Here is a 22,021-nt window from a genome sequence, read left to right on the forward strand (position 1 = left end):
ACAGAGACAGAGAGAGAGAGAGCAGGGGAGGGGCAGAGAGAGAGGGAGAGACATAGAATCCCAGGCAGACTCCATGCCCTGAGAGTAGAGCCCAACATGGGGCTCAAACTCATGAACCGTGAAATCATGACCTGAGCTGAAATCGAGTCAGACGCTTAACTGACTGAGTCACCCAGGCTCCCCAAGCCCCAATACTTTTGGTGTATTTTGTGTGTAGGAAAGAAAGTGAGGGAAAGAAAAATTTCACCCATGGTAGAGTGAAGATAGCACTTAAAGTCAAGTGGCCTAGTCACAAACCTGTTTTTCCCCAATCAAAAACGTTGAGTAAGACTTTGGGTAATCATGTCTTCTCTCTAAACTTATGTTCTTCGTATATAACAACAGTTTCCTTAGTCTATTTTTCATTTTGTGAAAGTGTTGGAAGTTATTCTCTATAAAGGGATCCATATACCTACTCCAAGGACTGTTTCCACTCTTATATGCCCACCAATACCTACCACTATTATATCTTTGAGCAAAAACAGACATGACAGAGGCCTAGAATTCTTTGTGTAATCATCTAAGTATATGGTAAACTGAGTATTTGAGGAAGACGTAAAAAATACTTTTAGTAACAGGAAGCCTAAAGAATTTGAAGAGATACTGGAGAATTTCTTTTCCTCTTCACTCTACCTTTGTGTTGTTTCTTTAAAGGCATAAGTTTATTCATCCTACAATTATTTATTGATCACCTACTACATACTAGGCTCTGTCTCAGGAGCTGTAAATAGAACAGAAATCCCTGCTCTCATGACACTTGTAGTTTGGGACTTAATCCCTTTTGTGACTGTCCCTGTTTATGTTACTAACCGATCCTCACTCTTTTTAAAGGAAAATAAATTCTAGTATGAACACAAGTGGGAAAATGTTCAGTGTTGAATAAAAAAAAATGTTCTGCCTGGGAAATAAAATGGCAGCAGACAAATATGCCTGCAAGGAATCTGAGAGGACAGAATTCTACAAGTTCTGAATCACATTTTGTCCCTGTGGGTGGAAAGAGCCAATACATTCAAAGCCAGATCTATCCAAAGTCATCCATTTTTATATAAAGCCATGTAGCCCAGACACAACCGTCATATGTTACAATTTTCCCTGCCAAAAAATTAATTGGCTCAGGCTGACTTTGAATTCATCCCAGATTTACACAAAACTTGCTGAAAGGTTTGTCTACCTCAAGAAAACTTTTGATAAACCCAGCTCCAAGTTTTAGATTTTTACAAAAACCTGAAACCAAGCAAGATTTTCTTGGTTTCCTGTTTGGTGCAGAAGTACTCCAAGCTCTAATTATGAGGCCTCAAGGGAACATAAGGAGAGACCAACATAAAAATAAAAATCTCTGAAAGAGGTAATTAAGGAGAAAAAAAAACACATGAGGAAAACAAATAAGAATCTGAAGCTTGGCTGAAATTATAAAATCATTAGGAATATATTTATATTAAAAATGTTTATATGGCTTAATGCCATTTTACAGGTCTGCATTTCTGGATGCATTTTGTTGTTAAAACTTAGGAATTTTCAGAATGAGTGCCAAACCTATACAGAGGATGATACATAAATAGAAAATACAGATCAAAGCGCTCTCTCTTCCACTCTCAACCCTGTAAAGTTTCATATTTCCCCCTTTTTACTGACATTCAAAGATGAGTTAGCATAAAATGGAAAAATAATTCATTTGGAAATGGTATTTGAGACGTATATAGAGCATACCACACAGCTGAAATTTAAATGTTGAAATTACTTTGCCTTCAGGTGACTTAATCAACAAAATCAGTTGATTTCAATGTTATTATTCAAAATGTGCCAAATAATCAGATTATGTTGTTACATTTTCCCCATCCATCCCTAGTTTTAGGCCAAGATATATCAAGAGGGTGACTCAGATGGCTTTTGTTCTTGACTCTGACTTTGTAAGATCTTTGAAATTTGAAGATAATTGAACTGTTTTTATTTTTAAGTCAGAGAACCTTATTTCCTGTAACTGTTGCTTTGATACTGAAGATCGTTTCCATTGACATGGAAACATCAGTGAATATGTTGTTATTTCATTAATGAAGTAGATCTGAACCTATTACATGCCCCATCTTAGGATATATATAAGCTCAAGGCTTTATTCACTTAAGACAATATAAAAACAGTGTTAGAGCACAAAACCAGATGACAAATTATGTTGAACATCTAAATGGGTTAAACAAAATTTAGAGAGAATAAGAAGGGGTAGTGTAACAAGGACGATTGCTATTTGGCTGGGTGGTTAAGGATACATAGGGCTTGGAAGGGAGTGATTAAGACCCTAAGTCAAGAAAATGGTAGGATTAAAGGAAAGAATCAAGGAGGAAGACAAATTATAAGAACATATTTAGTGAAGTTATTTTCTCCTGCTTAGGATGTGTCTGAATTGCCCGATAGACTACATTTGATGCGTTTGGTAAGATAGGAGGATCGATTATTGGCTTCACAGCAAAGCATGAAAAATTAAGTATTTGGTCGACTTATCTTTGTTTTGTTTATCTTTTAAAAGTCACATGTGATTTTTGATATACCAATGAAAGACAGTTGGAGGCAGAGGATACATGTAACAGGCAGTAAAGGGGCCCTGACTCTGAAGTAGCGATGTCCATGTTTAAGCTGCTTCTAGCAATTAATGGCTGTGTGACCACAGGCAATTTACTTTATCATTCATATGGAAAAAATGGACATAATAGTAGCACAAATCTCATAGGATTTTTTATGAGGAACTAAGTTGTTAATAGGTGTGCAATCCTAAATTGTGTGTATGGAATGTACCTCTTATCTTAGTCATCATAATCAAATCATTATCTTGAATCAAATAGCTTCGTTTTAGTCGTTATAGCTATCTGCCCTTGAGCAAGTCACTTCTGAACCTCTCTTCTCTCAAAGTAAAACAGGGATAGTAGTAATAGTACCTACCTCAGGTAGAATCAAAGGGTTACCGTATGTGACAACACACTGTAAATTACAAAGCACTATAATTTTCATTGCTATTGACTTATTGGCCTTGGCATCTATAACTTTATGTGGGACAGTGGGAAAGAGGAAGGTAAATTGATTAAATAAGGATAAGATGACAATGAGTAATATATATATAAAAGTAATATTATTCAGCGATGAGAAAGGCAGACATCCTGACGTTTACAACAACATGGATGAAGCTTGGGGGCATTGTGTTAAGTGAAATAAGCTAGATGGAGGGGACAAATACTGCATGGTAAAACTTATATGTGAAAACTGAAAAAAAAATGTAAAACTCATAGAAACAAGAGAGAAGAAGTAGAAAAGTGATTGCCAGGGGGTAGGGGAGATAGGATGAGGCTGGCAAAAGGGTACAAACTTTCAGCTATAAGATGAATAAGGTCAGAGGATCTAATGTATAACAATGGTGACTGTACACACACACACACACACACACACACACATATCTATACATATACATATATATAGTAACAGTTGTGTTAACTAGATGGGAGGAATCCTTTCACAGTATATACAAATATCAAATCATCATGGTGTACACTCAAAATGTTTTACCATTTTATATTTCAACTGCTCCTCAATAAACCTGAAACATAAATTATTAAAGATAAATACAACAAAGTTTAATACGATTAAAATAAAATTATACATAGCGACCCGAAAGTGATGAGCAATACCAGTATTACCTATTTACAAATGCATCTCTCCCGTTTGATGATAAAATTCTTGAGAGCAGAGAGCATTTTTTCTCAATCGTGTTTCCTAAAGTTGAATCGAGGCCTGGTGTATAATAAGGAATCTGTAGTTACTGAATGCCTAAAAAATAAACCATGAAGGAATGAAGATAATTTGGATGCAATACATGTTAATAGATATTATGGTAGTATGACTAAATAATCTTACTTTCATTCCTTTTTAATGAAAATCATAAAATAATGAATTTTATACATTAGCTTCTGAAGAACTTCCCACAGACTCCGTTAAGAAAGAAATATGCTGGGGGCACCTGGGTGGCTCAGTCAGTTAAGTGGCCAACTTCGGCTCAGGTCATGATCTCAAAGTTTGTGAGTTCAAGCCCTGTGTCAGGCTCTGTGCTGACAGCTCAGAGCCTGGAGCCTGTTTCAGATTCTGTGTCTCCCTCTCTCTCTGCCTCTCCCCTACTCTCTCCCTCTCTCTGTCTCACTTTCAAAAATGAATAAACATTGAAAAATTAAAAAAAAAAGAAAGAACTGTGCTTACTCTTAGGCAATGAAGGATGTTGTTCATACTGTTCTTTTCTCTTTTCCCCCGATCCACTGCATACTGCCTAGTCTTAGGTGATAGATCCTGATCTGCAAACTTGGGCCTCAGTTCATATTTTTTGTCAGAATATTAATAATTTTTTATTATATAGTTAATCCTTTTTCCGTAGAAAATATGGAGGCCTGTGTATAATAAAAATAAGTCACAGTGCTTAAGTAATTCAAGACTCTTCCTTTTCTACTTTAAAAAAATTTTAGTCATTTTTTTACCACTGTAAGGACATTAGTGTTTTTTTTTAATGTTTATTTATTTTTGAGAGAGTGAGACAGAGACAAAACACAAGCAGAGAAGGGCAGAGAGAGGGAGACAAAGAATTTGAAGCAGACTGCAGGCTCTGAGCTGTCAGCACAAAGCCCGACGCAGGGTTTGAACTCATGAACTGTGAGATCATGACCTGGCTGAAGTTTGACACTTAACTGACTGAGTCACCCAGGTGCCCCTAAGGACATTAATGTTTTAAAAGAAGACAAACTCAAGATGAGCCTCACTTATTTATTGTAGTCAATATTGCAAGTAGCCACTTGTGACTTTGTTACTGCTATTGTTGTGTTGTTTTTACTTGGCTTTTATTTTCCATGTATAATAACAATGGTTATATAAAATGTTCACATCCTGCTTATTCTGTGTCTGCTACTGGCTTAATCACTTATATTTACTCATTTACACTTCATAACAACCTCATCATATGGATACTCTTAACATCCCCATTTTTAGCTAAAGGAACTAGGCACAGGGAAGATAATAAGTTGCCTAAGATCATATAGTAAGTGATGGAGCAGGGATCAGGACCCAGGTAGTCCTGTTCTATAATCTGTGCTCTTTCTCATTATGGGAATCTAAAGTTTCAAAATCCCAAATTAAGACATGATTCGGCACGTATTAGTTTACTTGTAGATGCAACATTTGCAATCAGGACTGTCCCCCTAAATTGGGAATATAAGGTCACTATGACTAAGATGTATCTTCTTCCTCAAAGCCTAGTCTTAATTCCAAGGTCAACCATGCTATGACTCTCCTAAGTTAGCAGACAGAAATGATAAAAGATGAATGGAGAGAGTCATTGCTTGGATTTGTCAAAAACCACTTCAATTTTCTTATCATATTAGGTACCTAGTGATTGTGTAAAGCAGAGTGTTTATTTCAAATAAAAGAAATTACCAAGAGATTTTAAAAGACATCCAAGAGCACAGATTCTGTTGCTATAAAAAATGATACAGTTGAGATCTGAGGTACTCTCAGCTGGGGACTAAATAATTCAAAGGACTTCCCTTTTTAGTGTTTAAAACATGTTTCTGCCAATTTACTAAACAGAGATAAGCAACTCTGTATTTGCATGTGATTATTTGGGGTTAAAATTTCAACTAGAATTGATGTATTAAAATTTAGCTCATCCACGATGACACCCTGAAGTCAGGTTTTTATTATCAAAATGCTGGCTGGAAAGCCTCAGGGATGGAGAAGAATGTTTAATACTTATATTATCTTTATAATGTCTAGTATTTTTTCTTTATTTGTTTTATTTTCCTTTCGCCTGCAAATAACTTTCTGTCTTCAATATAATTAATGAAAAAAATGGAGTGGTAACCTTCTTCAGACTGGGGATTGAATAATAGCACAGAAAGAGAATAGGTTCAACTTAAGTTGAATATAAATCAAAGAATAAGCCCATGTGAAGTAAAACTCATTCTCCAAACTAAATGGGCTTTGTAAGAGGTAGTGATTTGCTCTTCCTTTCATGCATGTACAAGCTTAGCATTCGGAGAAGAAGGGTGTAAAAGGTTTCCAAGTCACCTCACTTTCTACAGTCTGCATTCTCCTTTCTTTGGTGGCTCATTTTTACTTGTCCTTTAAATTTTTGCTTCAGGTATCATTTCTAGTAAGTCTTTCTTAATTGTGTTGTGTCACTTTTCTCCAAGCTTCCAAGATACCCTGACAGCTCTATTAGTGTATTTATCTCATTGACTTGGAATTGTTCGCTTACGCATATCCCCTTAGGTCTTCAAGGATGAAGGTTAAGTTTTATTTATCTTTGTAGTACAATGTTTAGTATGACATAGACATTCTATACATGTTGAAATAAATTTAAAAACTATATTGGGACTGTTAGTCACTCAACAGTGGTCAAAATCAAGTGATACTTCTTTTTAGACTTTATTTTCTTCATCCAAATGTTTATTATTTATCAGACTTTTTGGAACATGATGGAACTTGTTTATCCTGGTTCCCTGGTGTGAAATTCAGAGCTTGTGCAATTTAAGCATATCTTTACAAATATAAGCTTATTTGCATAAGTTTATGTAACAGATGACAAATGGCCTTGAATGATAAAAGTGAAAAACTCAATTTATCCATTTCTTTTAACCCCGGATAGACATTAAATAAAACTTTAAAAAAATATAGAGGTATACATGTATGGCAAAACTTGTATCACATGGGTATATGTGTATAAGGTATGTAAATAAGTATTTATAAAATGCATAGGTACACAATTTTAATATAGTGGGATAAGGAAGTCATTAATTTGGCAAAATATAAGATGCCCAGTTTTTTTTTTTAATGCATAGGATTTTGCATTCAAACAGACATGGACTTGAATTCTGAGTCTATAGCTCCTGAGCCATGTGAACTTGGATAAGTTATTTAAGGTGTTTCATTCTCAATATTCCTAATGTGACGCGAGTAATATGTATCTTGCAAAATTCTGATTAGGACTGAATGGGATACTATATTTAAAGTGTTCACCGTGATTTCTTCCACCTAGCAGGTGGTCAATGAATGATGGTATTGTTTTTGTGTTTATTGTCATAGCATAAAAAAATAAGTGATTTCATATTTTTGTTTTCTTCCTTGACTTTAGTTTCCTCATCTGTCCAAAGGTAATCACACTCTTTACCTCACTGGTGGTTATGAAGGTCAAATGGGATGATGTCTCTGAAGGTACTTTTTAAAATGTGTAGTGTTTAAAATGTCAGAATAAACTGACAGTTAAGGCTATTTTTAAAAATTTTTCTTGTTTTTTTTAAAAAAATTTTTTCTTATTTTTTAAAAAAATGTTCATTTATTAACTTTTGAGAGAGAGCACAAGCAGGGGAGGGGCAGAGAGAGAGAGAGAGAGAGAGACAGAGAATCCAAAGCAGACTCCAGGTTCTGAGCTGTCAGCACAGAGCCCGACTTGGGGCTCCGTATTGCGAACCGCGAGATCATGACCTAAGTGGAAGTCAGTCACTTAACCAACTGAGCCACCCAGGCACCCCAAAGCTATTTTGTTTTTATTTTAAAGAGTGGAATACTGGCAGGACACAAAGTAAAGTGTTACTGAACTGTAGTCCTATATGTTACAGAACAAACCCTCTCAATTTCCTGCTTCGCTTGTTTTTCATTTTCTACTATTTAGTTACCAGGACTCCTTTGGTTTGCTTCCTTTCTCGCTATGTGGGAGACCTAATCAGTACTGAAGCAGTCTCCACCAATTAATTGGAGGAAGCAGTTGTCTATTTTTCCGATTATGTACAAAACCCTAGGCTCTGTTCTATCAGTTTAAATACGTTTGCTACATGAGTGCATCCTCAAAAATGCCAATAAATGTTTTCAGACTTAAAAAAAATTAGGTCTAAGTGAAGTTTTATTTATTCCTGTTAAACGTCCTTTCCAAGTCTGCCTGTGTCACTATTTGTTGTATTCTAATGTTTCAGTCAAACTTAGTTTGGTCCTTGAAACCTTTCTCAAATTCATTCTCTTTTCTGGTACTGGTATATATGTAGCCACACTAAGCTACATATATAAGCCTGAGCGTTTCAACTTGGCAAAACTCTGCCCTGAAAAACTACAGTGGTAGTTCTATTCTTTCTTTTTCTTAAAATGTTTTTAATGTTTATTCATTTTTGAGAGACAGAGAGAACAGAATGTGAGTGGGGGAGGGGCAGGGAGCGAGGGAGACGGAATCCAAAGCAGGCTCCAGGCTCCGAACTGTCAGCACAGACCCTGACCACGCTGGGCTCAAGCTCACTGGCTGCAAGATCATGACCTGAGCGGAAGTCAGACACTCAACTGAGCCACTCAGGCGCCCCTTTTTTCAAGAGTTGTTTCTTTTTCTTGGAATTTATTAATTAAAAATTTTTTTAATGTTTATTTTTGAGAGAGAGAGGGAGAGACAGAGTGTAAGCAGGGGAGGGGCAGAGAGGGAGACAGAATCTGAAGTAAGCTTCAGACTCTAAGCTGTCAGTACAGAGCCGCACACGGGGCTCGAACCCACGAACCGTGAGATCATGACCTGACCAAAGTGGGACGCTTAACTGACTGAACCACCCAGATTCCCCTTTTTCTTGAAATTTAATGGCACAATTTAGTGTCCTTTAAAGGTTTGCTGAAAACATTGTATTTCAAAAAACCAATAGATGTTACATTTGTACTTGTTCTGAGCAAGAAAATTCTCAGGAACTTGAAAATGGCTTTAAAATTATTTGTTTGGAATGCCCCTCCAGAAGACTCAAGATACTGTAATATAGTTTTTATTTCCTTTCTTTTTCATATATATATATATTTTTTACATTTTTCTTAAGTTTATTTATTTTGAGAGAGAGTGCACAAGCAGTGTAGTGCAGAGAAAAGGGAGACAGAGAATCCTAGGCAGGCTCTGCACTGTCAGTTCAGAGCCCAGTGTGGGGCTGGAACTCAGAAACCATGAGATCATGACCTGAGCCAAAATCAAGAGTTGGACGCTTCACCTACTGAACCACTCAGGTGCCTCTTTTTCATATATTTCTTTTTTTTTAAGTTTATTTATTTTGAGAGAGAGAGAGAGAGAGAGTGTGTGTGTGTGTGTGTGTGTGTATGTATGTATATGTGCAGTAGCAAAGGGGCAGACAGAAAGAGGGAGAGACAGAGAATCCCAAGCAGGCTCAACACCACCAGTGCAGAGCCTGATGCAGGGCTTGAATTCATGAACTGCGAGATCATGACCTGAGCCTATGTTGAATCCTTAGCTGACTGAGCCACCCAGGTGCCCCTTCATATATAAGGGTATAAAATCAACAAGGTCCTGACTTTACTTCCTTGACCATTATTATATACTCCTCTTTGGAATTACCAGGCTGTCCTCATATGCCCTTACTGTTCAATAGCAGGTCTTCATTGGTCAAAATTTTACACCTTCCCAAGGTACTAAGTCCAACCATGGCGACTACTAAGTGTGAATTCCAAGCAGTTTAGAAAAAAATTCATGAAAGATCTCTTGGAGAGACCCTGGTTAAAAGCATGAACTTTCTAGTTAGATTAAAAATTGGTTCAAAATCTAGTGTTAGATTTTAAAAGGTGAAAGACCTTGTGCAAATTACTTCTCTGGGTTTCAGTTTCACTTCCTGTAAAACAAGAATAGCAGTGCCCATATTATGAGATAAAGTTTTGAAATAAATAAGACAATATAGCGCTGTTATGCTTACTATGATTGTTGTTTGCCATTAAAAACAGAATCAAAGCCCAGTGGGGAAGTGAGAGTCCCCTATATTCTTGAGTAGTTGGTCACTTAACAGACTGAGCCACCCAGGTCCCCCAAGGAAGCTTTTAACTTTAAGTAACAGGAATCCCACCTGTTCTGGCTTATACAAACATGGGGTTACTTATTTATTTATTTTCACAAAACAGTCCAGAGGTAGACAATTGTTGTTCTGGGTTAAGAAGCTTATGATATCAGAATTAAATCTCTGAAAAATCTCTTCTACTCATGGTTGCAAGAATGTTGCTGTGGTCTCAACAATCACACAGATGCAAAAGTCCTTAACAGAATATTAACAAGGTGAATCAAGTAATGTGTAAGAAGGATAAAATAGGGACACCTGGGTGGCTCAGTCTGTTAAGCAACCGACTTTTGGTTTGGGCTAAGGCCATGATCTCACGGTGGTGAGACTGAACCCCATGTCGGGCTCTGCACTGGGTGTGGAGCCTGCTTGGGATTCTCTCTTATTCCCTTTCTCTCTCTGCCCTTCCCCTGCTTGCTCATGCTCTTTCTTTCTCTTAAAATAAATAAAGTTTAAAAAAGTATAAAATATCATGATTAAGTGATTTTTTCCAGCAAATTTTTTTTTTTTTTAAATGTTTATCTGTTTAGCGAGAGAGAGCAAATCAGCCCCAGCGGGGGAGAGGCAGAGGGAGAGAGGGAGAGAGGATCCCAAGCAGGCTCCTCACTGTCAGCTCAGAGCCCTATTCAGGGACTAATCTCACAAATCATGAGATCATGACCTGAGTCAAAACCAAGAGTTGGATGCTTCACTGACTGAGTCACCCAGGTGCCCCTCCAGCAAGACTTTCATATGATAATCAATGTAATAGCCATATTAAAAATATTTTTGAAAACATTAAAAAATCTATAGGATAATCTTAATAGATGTAGGAAAAGGAGTTGATGAAATTAAACATCCAGGGAACCAGGAAATAAAAGGGAACTTTGTCAATCAAATAGATGACGTCCATGAAAACCTACAGTGGACACCATACTTAATAGTAAAAGATTGAATGCTTTTCCCCTAACATTGTGAATAAGGCAAGGATGTTCATGCTTACAATTCCCAATAAACTTTGAAATGGAGGTTCTAGATTGTGCAGTGATAGAAGAAAAAGATATAAAAGGCATATAGACTGGAAAAGAAGAAATCAACTGTCACTCTTTCCAGACTATATAATTCTTTATGTAGAAAGTCCTAAGAAATCAATCAAAAAGCTGCTAGAATAAGTGAATTTACAAAGATCACAGGATGCCAAATTATACAAAAAAATAAGTTGGATTTCTATTTACCAGTAATGGGCAACTGGGAAAACTACACCATTTACAATAGCATCAAAACATTAAATACTCAGAGACAAATTTAACAAAATATGTACTTACGTAAGAAAAATGAAAATATGAAAATACATATCTGCCAAAAGACCATCATATTCATAATAGTCCCAAACTAGAAACAACCCAAATGTTCATCAACAAATGATTAGGTAAACAAATTATGACATATCCAATGTCATGATATGTAGCAATGAAAAGCTATGAACTACCAGTACAACATGAATAAATCTCACAGACATTATGCTAAATAAAAGTAGTCATGCACAGCAGGAGCACATATTGTATGGATTGATTCATATTGACAGGAAGCAGATCAGTCATTGTTTGGGATGAGGTATGTGGTGAGTATTGGTTATAAATTGGTATAAGAAAACTTAAGGGGTTGATAGAAATTTTCTATGTTTTGATCATCATTGTATGTGCCAAAATTCATGGAAAAGGTGGCACAATATGGGTACACTTTTTCTGTGTGTAGATTATACTTTAAAAAGTTGATTTATAAAAAACAGAAATGTTAACCTTTCAAGTCACAATTATTCATGGAAAATGTTTTAGGTAGAGAGAGCAGGGTGGTGATGCATCATTGACTAGAAATGATACAATTGTCCTCAGAAGGTAGGGAGTTAATATTGGTGCCTACATGGTAATCAGAACCTGTTGAGTCACTTCAGGGAAGAAAAACACTGAGCAGCCAAATTCTAAAGTGAATGAAAATATGTCCAATTTACAATCAAATAAAAATGCTGTGGGCATAAAGCCAAAGAATATTCTTAGATTAGACTTTGTTTAGCACTCTAAATTTAACCAGCTAGAATTCTTTAAGTACGTTCTTATTCAACATTTTGAAGTGAAGTATTTACTTCTTATTTGAAAAACTGTACTTCTTCCGAAAGACAGAAGAAAGTCCATTTTTCTTTATAATAAAGAATGGGTGGTTTGTTATAGGTTTAATATACAGTGAGCACAAACTGCGAACGTCTCCCCCCCAATACACGTGCATACACACACACACACACACACACACACACACACTGGGGCAAGTCTGAGTCAAGGCTGGTGAAAAGATAGAGAGTATAAGTTGAGTTGTACTTATGGAAGTGATATTGCTAGCTTCCATCTTGTGAATAGAGATATATATAGATCAAATCAACAGAAGGAAGAGCTTTATGTTATGTGATACAACATTAAAATTGATTATAGTGAACAAATATATAGGATATGGGAAGTTCCCCAATAGTACATTACTCTATAATACATCTATATTAAATAAGCCTGGGAGGTTCCTTTCTTACTTTCTCTCTTCTCTAAAAACAAAACTTTCTTCCAAATAAATGAAATATATATTTAAAAAACATAAACTTCTCCATTTACCATCTCAACACTCTTTCTGTTATGTGTATTGGTTCATAAATTATCCAGACAACCAAAATTCTTTTCACTGTAGCATTTGACATAACAATTAAAGCAGAATATTGAACTAGTTTTAACAAATTTAGGGGAGCAGTTTATTTTCTTTATCAAGAGATGTTGTTCCCTTTAGGGAATTGAAAATTATATCCAAGATACTAATTTCCTCATAAAGAGATTTGGAGAGACTATTTTTCCCATAGAGCCAATATTCCAATTAATTCATCCAAAGAAGGAGATTTCTCAAAATGAGCCAAACTCAAAGCACCAGAGAATGATGTCATGAATTTTAAAAAGGAAGCCACTCTGCCAGATACCTAAGGTTCCAGTGCACACACTCAGTGATTCACAATTAGGTTGATTGACTACGTGATTTGTCGAATAGTCTTTCTGCTAGGTAAACATCTCTTAACACTGAAACCTTGTTGTCTTTTTTTTCCTCCAAAATCTATTTGGGACAACATTTAATAAAATTCTTACTCTTTAGAGCATCCAGTCTTTTTGAAAAGGCTCTTAAATATTCTTTGCCTCAAAAAGAGTGTTGACAATTACAAGAGAAAATGAAAGCCAGATAATGCAGAAAAAATTGCTTCATATGCTTATAAGCACTTGCACTGACACGGGTCTGCTGTTTGGTTGTGTGGTTTCCAATAATTCGGCCTGACTGATTATTGTTCTGGGGTTGTCTCTTTAGTGTCGGAGCCTCTGTATGGACAACCACGGAAGACTCAACCATCGCGTACTACTGGCTGAAGTGGGGCAAGAACATATGCATCTAAATGAAAGGGATAGCAGTAATTAAAAAAACATGAGGGCAAAGATATTTCCACGTGATATGTCTAATACTTCCCCACTTCATTTCCTAGGCAGAAATTGAAATATGAATCTATCTGGCTCAAAATTTGGCACCTGGGGACACAGAGTGACATCGTGCTTGGTGGTGGTGGGGAATCTATTCAACTCAAGTGATATTAAACAGGAAGAAGTAAAGTAATTTATTTCTGAAATAAGAATGAACGATATTAACAGGGAGTTTATGAGACATGTTTTCAAGAGTCTTTTTTTGTTACAAGACAAAACCATAATCCATGTTTGTTCACAAATACTCAGAAATGTAAGATTTCCTATATAAGAATGTACTGAAGTGAGAAATACATATTGCTGCTGGTTCTCAAAACATATTTCATGGAAGAAATTGTAAAGCAACCAACTAACAGAGCTTCCAGCCTGAAGGAGGTTTATATGGGCGTATAGCCTGCCTATTACTATGCTTATGGATGGTGTGTACGACTTGTTTTGAGGTTTCCAGTTAATATACACTAGGGGTGGCAGGAAGCATCTCTTCAGTGATCTATTTGAACTTGAAGATAATGTGCTGAATTTTAAAGAAATTGTAAGGGAGAAGGGAACCGCTGTTAGGAACTGAATGCGGGCAATGATTGGTCTGGGTATGTTACACAGATTAGACTAAAAAGACAACGTATGGATACTAATGAGACTTGCATTTAGGGTATAAAGAGTGATCCACAGTCTTTCATGAGGACAGGTTGTAACTAGAAGAATTCATTTTTGAACCAATGGAATATTTTAAAGAATAATGTCATGTAAATATGGTGATAATTACTCATGGAGATGTTTGGTTTGGAGAACAAGTATAAGGCTACAATCCTAAGAACAACTTTTACAAGTTTGGCAATTACTTAGACCTTTATGTTGTCAATGTAGTGGGCAAATGGTAGCCCAAATGCCAAGAACACTGGAAAAATTCTAAGAATTATTTAACCAGAACTATATGCGTGAGTACATAATTGAGCAAGTGAAATACTTAACCAATGCTTCCCTGGTTTTCTCTATCTGGATAGCACAGCGGACTATTTAATAATGTTAAACAGAGAATATCTTTGGCTTATTATTTCCACAAAGGTTGGGAAGAGGCACTTTTTATATCAGACTTAATGAAAAATGATCTCGGGGCTCCTGGGTGGCTCAGTCAGTTAAGTCTCCAACTTTTGATCTTAGCTCAGGCCATGATCTTGTGGTTCGTGGTTTCAAGCTCCACATCAGATTCTGTGCCAACAGTAAGGAGGCTGCGTGGGATTTTTTCTCGTGCCCCCCCCCTCTGTTCCTCCCCCGCTTGTGTTCTCTCTCTCTCTCTCTCAAAATAAATGAATAAACTTAAAAAAGTAAAAAAAATGCAACATTAAAAACGATCTTTCACAACAAAAGCCAGAGTGGTATAAAACATCTCCCATAAGAACTATCTCATAGAACATCCAAACAGAAAAAAAATGAAAATTTGGGAAATACACAAATAGATACCTTGAGCAATAGAGTCTGGAATTTTATGAAGTTTTTTTTAGAAGCATAGGGGACTTCCTAAATTATTTATGGTTAAGAATAGACAAGTTACAGAAAGTGTTATGGAGGACTTGCATTTATTATTTATTTATTTATAAATGTTTATTTATTTATTTTGAGAAAAAGCATGAACAGAGGAGGTACAGAGACAGGAGAGGGTGGATCCCAAGCAGGCTCCCTGCTGTCATCACAGAGCCCAAATTTGGGCTCCATCTGAGGAAGCATGAGATCATGACTTGAAACCAAGAGTCCAATTCTTAACCTACTGAGCCGCCCTGGCACCCTACTTCTTTATATTTAAATATGAATCAATTTCATATGGAGAGAATGAAAATTGTCTCAGTATTAATGGACTTTACATGAGAAAGTGTGCACGTGCATACCCACACGGACAATATTAGATAGGTATGTTGTGGTCACATATAACTTGTAAATTTCAGTGGCTTAAAACAGTATTTTTTGTTGGCAAGTATGCAAATTGGCTGCAACTCTATTTGGTCATGATCACCTCCATTCTATATGTCCTCCATTTCTTGAACCCAGGATGAGAGTAGTTTCTATCTGGACTATATTGTTCTCATAGACTAGGGCAGGAGCTGAAGAGACAAACTAAAACAAAATTAAAATTAAAAATTAAAAAATGCATTTAAAGCTTCTAATAGAATATGGCATGCATCATGCCTGCCCATTTTCCACTCCAATGAAAGTTGCATGGCCAGTTCTGAACATGAAGTAGACAAATATCGTCCACCTACTTTGAAGCATAGCAGTTCACATTGTATAGAATATGGATATTTCAGTTTTTTTACAGAAGACTAAGCAAAGAGTTGGAGAATTTTAACACAATCAACCACAGATGCATATTTTATATGTATGAACTCTCCAATATTTCCCCTTACAACTTGTGATTTTAGTTATTCAAAATAATTGATTTGTTTTTCTTATAATTTCAAAATTAAAGAAACTGTCAGATATTTAGCTCTCTGCACCAGGACTTTATTGAGTATAATAAATTCTTGTGTTCAGACTAGATAAATGGGACCCCTTTGAGAAGATGGCCTTAAGAAATTCTGGGTACAGCAGACTATATATAGAGTGTTTTTAAAAAGGGAGTTAAAAGTGTGTTTAATAAACTATCATGCCAAGTTGAAATTTCAGAATACTGCTCAAAATTTGTTTTTTTTTTCAATATATGAAATTTATTGTCAAATTGGTTTCCATACAACACCCAGTGCTCATCCCAAAAGGTGCCCTCCTCAATACCCTCTCACCCCCCATCAACCCTCAGTTTGTTCTCAGTTTTTAACAGTCTCATATGCTTTGGCTCTCTCCCACTCTAACCTCTTTTTTTTTTTTTTCTTCCCCTCCCCCATGGGTTTCTGTTAAGTTTCTCAGGATCCACATAAGAATGAAACCATATGGTATCTGTCTTTCTCTGTATGGCTTACAAAATTTGTTTTAACACAAACAGTAGCGTACTGTTAGAGAATACCTCCATCTAAATTCTAGAAATTTTACGCAAATACATTTCCATAGGCCTGATTTTGTTTTGCCAACTTTTACTAATCTTTTAGAGAATGAGCAAGATGTGAGAGCCAAACTGGAAAGTTTGGCTATCAAAAAACATTATTAAGGTAACAGACATAGGCTGAAAAGGCAAAACAAAAACAAAAACAAATAATAAAACACAAATTCCATTTTTTTAAAACCTTATTGTTAAAACCCCTGCACAGCAATTTCCAGGGCAAAGCTCTCTAAGAGTTTCTGTATTGAGAAAGACAATTTTATTTCTATGAAATGTCTATTTTCCCAGGTCAGGGATAGACCCTTTGGTGACAATATCAGTCCTTTCATGGCTTGTGAGCACGAATCTCCTTTGTACCGTCTAGCCTTTCCTGACACTTTGAGAGCAACATGGAAGTGTGTTGGAGCCATAGCCATGGAGCCGCCTAGGAAGCAGTGGGAAGGAGCAGAGGAAGCAGGTGGGGAATTAACAGCTTTGTAGAGAATCGAGTTGATATGTGAAACACACTGTGACTTCTGATAGAGACCATAAAATGCTGAGATTCACAAATTATATATTGACTGTAAAGTGTGAAGATAAATATAGAATATTTGCCTAATAAGCTGTTTTTATGTCTTCCATCTGGTTGCATTTGAAAAATATTACATCAAAAATATATTTAAGAATGTAAACCAATCAAAGCAAAGGCATATGAGATGACTTTTTTTTCTTGTAGATCTGGGCTTTCATCTGGTATCTTTTCCCTTCAAGTCTGAATCAATTCTTTTATCTCTTTTCATACTATAGGGCTGCTAGAGATGTATTATCTCAGTTTTTGTCTCTCTGACAAAAATTCTTTATTTTGCCTTCACTTTGAAAGATCGTTTTTGCCAGGGTGGAGTTATATTCAGTCAGTTTTTAAACATTTCTTTCTGCTCTTTAAAATTGTTGTTTCGTTGTCTTTGGCTTCAGTTGCTTATAATGAGAAGTCAGCCATAATTCTTATTATTACCACTCTGTACATGGCATGTCTGTTCCCACTCTGACTTTAGAAAGCTTTCCTCTTTATCTTTGATTTTTAGCATTATTTTTATTTGATAGAGGGGGGGAGGGGCAGAAGGGGAAAGAGAGAATCCCAAGCAGGCCCTGGGTCAGGGTGGACACCGGTGTGGGGGCGGGGGGGTGTGGAGCTTGATCCCATGAGCCTGGGATCATGACTGGAAATGAAATCAAGAGTCAGATGCTTAACTGACTGTGCCACCCAGATGCCCCTTAGCATTTTGACTAAGAAGTGGCTACATGTGATTTTATTTTAGCCCTATTTATCTTGCTTGAGATTCATGACATTTTTGTGCTGTGGTTTTATTTGTTCATTTATTTCTTGACAATTTTTGGAAATTCTCAGCCATTTTTTCTTCAAATATTTATTTTGCTTTATATTCTTTCTCCTCTTCTTCAGGAAATATCACTATATATATATGTATATATACATGTATATATACATATATATATATATACACATACATATATATATATGTGTGTATATATACATATTTAGACCCTTAGATATTACCTTCCTTCTCAGATATGGTGTTTTTTGCCTCAGTTTTCCTCCTTGAAAATTAAGTTGAATTAGATGGTTGTTTTTACCATTCTTGACTCTCAGTACACTATAATGTAAACTTAAATTTTAATCCAGGCATTTTGTGTGGGGGACACAGCAGGCATTTTAATCCAGGCATTTTGTGTGGGGGACACAAGTTTGACTGACTGGCTCCTTCCCTGAAAGAGTGAGTGTGAATTTAATAGAGGGGGCGCGCTTCGGGTACAAACCATTTACTTTGCCACTTACTTTCTGAATGCAAATTGTAGGTAAAATTAGGTAGCCAAGGAAGGGGGGAAGGGAAGAAAAATTTAAAGCATAGCATCAGATTGACAAGCTTACTCATGGATACTCTGTGAGATGGTTAATTGACCCTTAGACTTTGCAAAGTGTCTTATCCATAGACCGCTGTCTGCATTCCAAAGCATGAAGAAAGAAAATTATACACGAACTTTCAAAACTTTCATTGCTTAACATACAGTGAGTATGTACAGACAAAACAGCTCAAATGATAAGTTATGTGTCTCAAATAGAGTAAAAATCATGGAAAGAGCCTAAATAGCTGTATTTGGTTTTGCTCTCATCTACTCCTTGACTGAATTAATTGTTTAGGCTCAGTCAAATCTCTATAGTTGCTACGAGCTTTTGTGGTAAGCCTCTAAGATGGCGCTAGTAGTCCACCTCCTGGCATTCATAGCCTTGTATAATCATCTTGAGTGTGGACCGGACTCAGTAACTTGCTTCTAACAATAGAATGCAGCCAAAGTCATGGTATATAACTTCTTATTTAGATCACAGAAAGATTGTAGTTTTCTCTTGCCTAGTCTTTCTTGCTTTCTCTTGGGTGCTTCACTCTGGAAGAAGCCCGTTGCTATATAGTAAAGTAAAGTAGCCCTATAAGGAGGCCATGTCAATAAACATGGAAACCAGTCTTCTGAGGCCTGTGAATAGTCACAGGAGTGAGCGTTGAAATGGATCTTCTGCCAACTTCCCTATGAGTGAGCTTGGAAGCAGATCCTGCCCTAGGTGAGCTTTGAGAGCACCCTAGCCAACACCTTGATTGTAGCCTCCATGAGGGTATCTCAGTCAGAACCATATAGTCTGGTCCCCTACCAGATTCTTGACCCCTAGAAAGCATGAGATAATAGCTGTTTGTAGTTTCCAGCTGCTACATTTTAGAATAATTTTTAACATGGCAAAAGATAATAAAATTTTTAATAATGATGATTCTTTGTATTATTTGTCTTCTTATAGTTAACACATGTCTGACATCAAGGGATTTGCACAGTGGCTCTGTGTTACTGTCACACTTTACAGCAAAAGAACTGAGATCTGGAATCTTGTTCAAGATTTCAAAGTTAGAATAAGTTGAATCAACATGTGACTTTAGACCTTCTGACTCCAAAAGTAATGCTTTTGCAACTGTGGCCCTGTTCTTCACTAAATGCTGACAAAAAAGAGACAGCAGGGGCGCCTGGGTGGCGCAGTCGGTTAAGCGTCCGACTTCAGCCAGGTCACGATCTCGCGGTCCGTGAGTTCGAGCCCCGCGTCAGGCTCTGGGCTGACGGCTCGGAGCCTGGAGCCTGTTTCCGAGTCTGTGTCTCCCTCTCTCTCTGCCCCTCCCCTGTTCATGCTCTGTCTCTCTCTGTCCCAAAAATAAATAAATAAAGAAAAAAAAAAAAAAAGAGACAGCAATGAATCTAATTAATGACTTTGCTGAATATATTAATCGGTTGTGATTTTCTATCCTTAGCATCCAATGGTTATTGTAAGATCAAATAGTGGCATATATATAATAATAACCAGTTAGTTAGATTCTGGGTTAAGAGGTTATGTCATATATGACGGTGAAATCCAGAGTTGAATCCCTAAATTCCTTGGGAAATATGTTAGCCCCTTGATTTTGTTAAATTAGCTCTTTCTTCTCTATTTCGGTAAGTTATGTGGCCCCATTTTAAAGGACTGCAGTTTGCCTTATCTGTATTAAAATAGCTGTCTGCATGAAGGTGACATTTGTGCTGTCTCTGTGGGTTCCTCTGGCCATTGACTTCCATTGTAATGTCCCTAGTGCTTTTCATCTCTTCATTCTAATTGCTATACTTTTGGATGCTGGCCCTGATTGGGACAGGCAGTTGAAATGGCATGTACTGGGTGATTGACACAGTCTGTATAAATACCTATTCTCTTAAGCCCACGCCATGTCACAGGCTGTCAGAGCTAGTCTACTGCCAGGGCCTTTTCAAAATCATAATTAAAGCATGATGCCCACTAGTCAATTATAAGTTCATAAATTAGGCTCTATGAAAAAAAAAAACTACCCTCAGGACTCTACATATGAGTTGAACACTCTTTTCCTCTCCCTCTGTTTTTGAAGAGACTTGGTATTTAAGTCCATGGTTTTGGATAAAATTGTTATTTGAATTCATCATATTTGAGTAGCTATAAAGCCTACTAGAGTGTCAAGTATTCTGCTCAGTCCCCCAGTAAAAGGTTGTTGATGGATGGACAGCTGTTTTATACAAAGAGGAGGAGGCTTATATATCTTAGACTAGAGTTTTACTTGGTATGGAAGAGGAATAGGAATCAGGTGTGGCAGGTAAATTTGTGAACAATTCTGAAATTCTTAGGATGTATCATGATTATTGGATCCCAAGAAGTCAGTAGTGAAAGTGAAGGGCATATTTCTAAATGCAAAGTGATCATACACAAGTTAAATTGATTGCAAGATGGCTTAATATTAAGGATTTCTAATTAAAGAGAAATTTCTAGAAAGCCTTGTGGTTGGATTTTTATTTTCCTCCTCCCTGTTATTTCTCATACTCTTTCTCCCTTTACTCTGTGACCTAGCATTAACTAACTTGAGTGTCAATTTCCTTATTTGTAACACTGGTAATTTTGGAACTCCAAGATTGTGAAAACTAAGACACTTTTATAAGTAATACACTTGCTGCAGAACCCCAGAAAAGACACAGTAAGTAAGAGTTATTACTGATCACTTTTTAGGAACACCAATCCTATCTCAGAACCTCTATTCTAGCTATGGATCTTGACTTATATCTATCAAAATCAGTGGTAGAATTCAGTGGGTCACAGAAAAACAGAATTACCATATGATCCAATAATCTCACATCTGGGTATTTAACTAAAAGAGTTGAAATCAAGATTTAGAAGAGATACTAGCATTACTGTGTTCATGGCAGCATTATCCAGAATAGCCAAGATATGGAAACAACCAAGATGTCCATCAACAGTGAATGGATAAAGGGAATGTGATGTATACATACATTGGAATATTGGAATATTATTTAATCTTAAAAAAAGGAAATGCTGTCATATGTAACAACATGGATGAAACTGACGGGCATTATGCTAAGTAAAATAGGCTAGTGACACGAGGACAAATATTGCATGATTCCACTTATAGAAGTTACTTAAAATAGCCAAACTCATAGAAATGGAGTAGAAATGTATTTGCCAGGGGAAAGAATGGGTGATTGCTGTTCAACAGGTCTAAAGTTTCAGTTATGCAAGTTATGCAAGAAATCTCCTGTACAAGTTTGTGCCTATATTAGCAATAATGTACTGTACGCTTAAAAATTTGTTAGGAGGGTACATATAACTATACAATAAAATATTATAGCAATATAATATGTATTATTTTAATATTACCTCCAAAATTGAACTTCTCAATATCCCCAAAATATGATTATTCTAAAAAAACATGATATATATTAAAAATCTAAGAATAACCCCTAAAGGCATGTTTTGGAGTGAAAAGAATTTTGATCAGAGTTGTCTGGTAGCTTGGTGAAGTTTTTTTACTCACCTCCACATCTGAAACTAGACTTACATTTTTTTCAACAAATGCCTTTTAGATTGGTTATAACAATAGACTGTCTTTCTGGAGTGGGTTAATTTATGCAGTTGACATTTATGAAGTACTCACTCAACTGACCACCCACTTTAGATAAACACTGAGGATTTA

This window comes from Neofelis nebulosa, chromosome 12 (genome assembly GCF_028018385.1).
Source record: "Neofelis nebulosa isolate mNeoNeb1 chromosome 12, mNeoNeb1.pri, whole genome shotgun sequence".
Classification (NCBI taxonomy): Eukaryota; Metazoa; Chordata; class Mammalia; order Carnivora; family Felidae; genus Neofelis; species Neofelis nebulosa.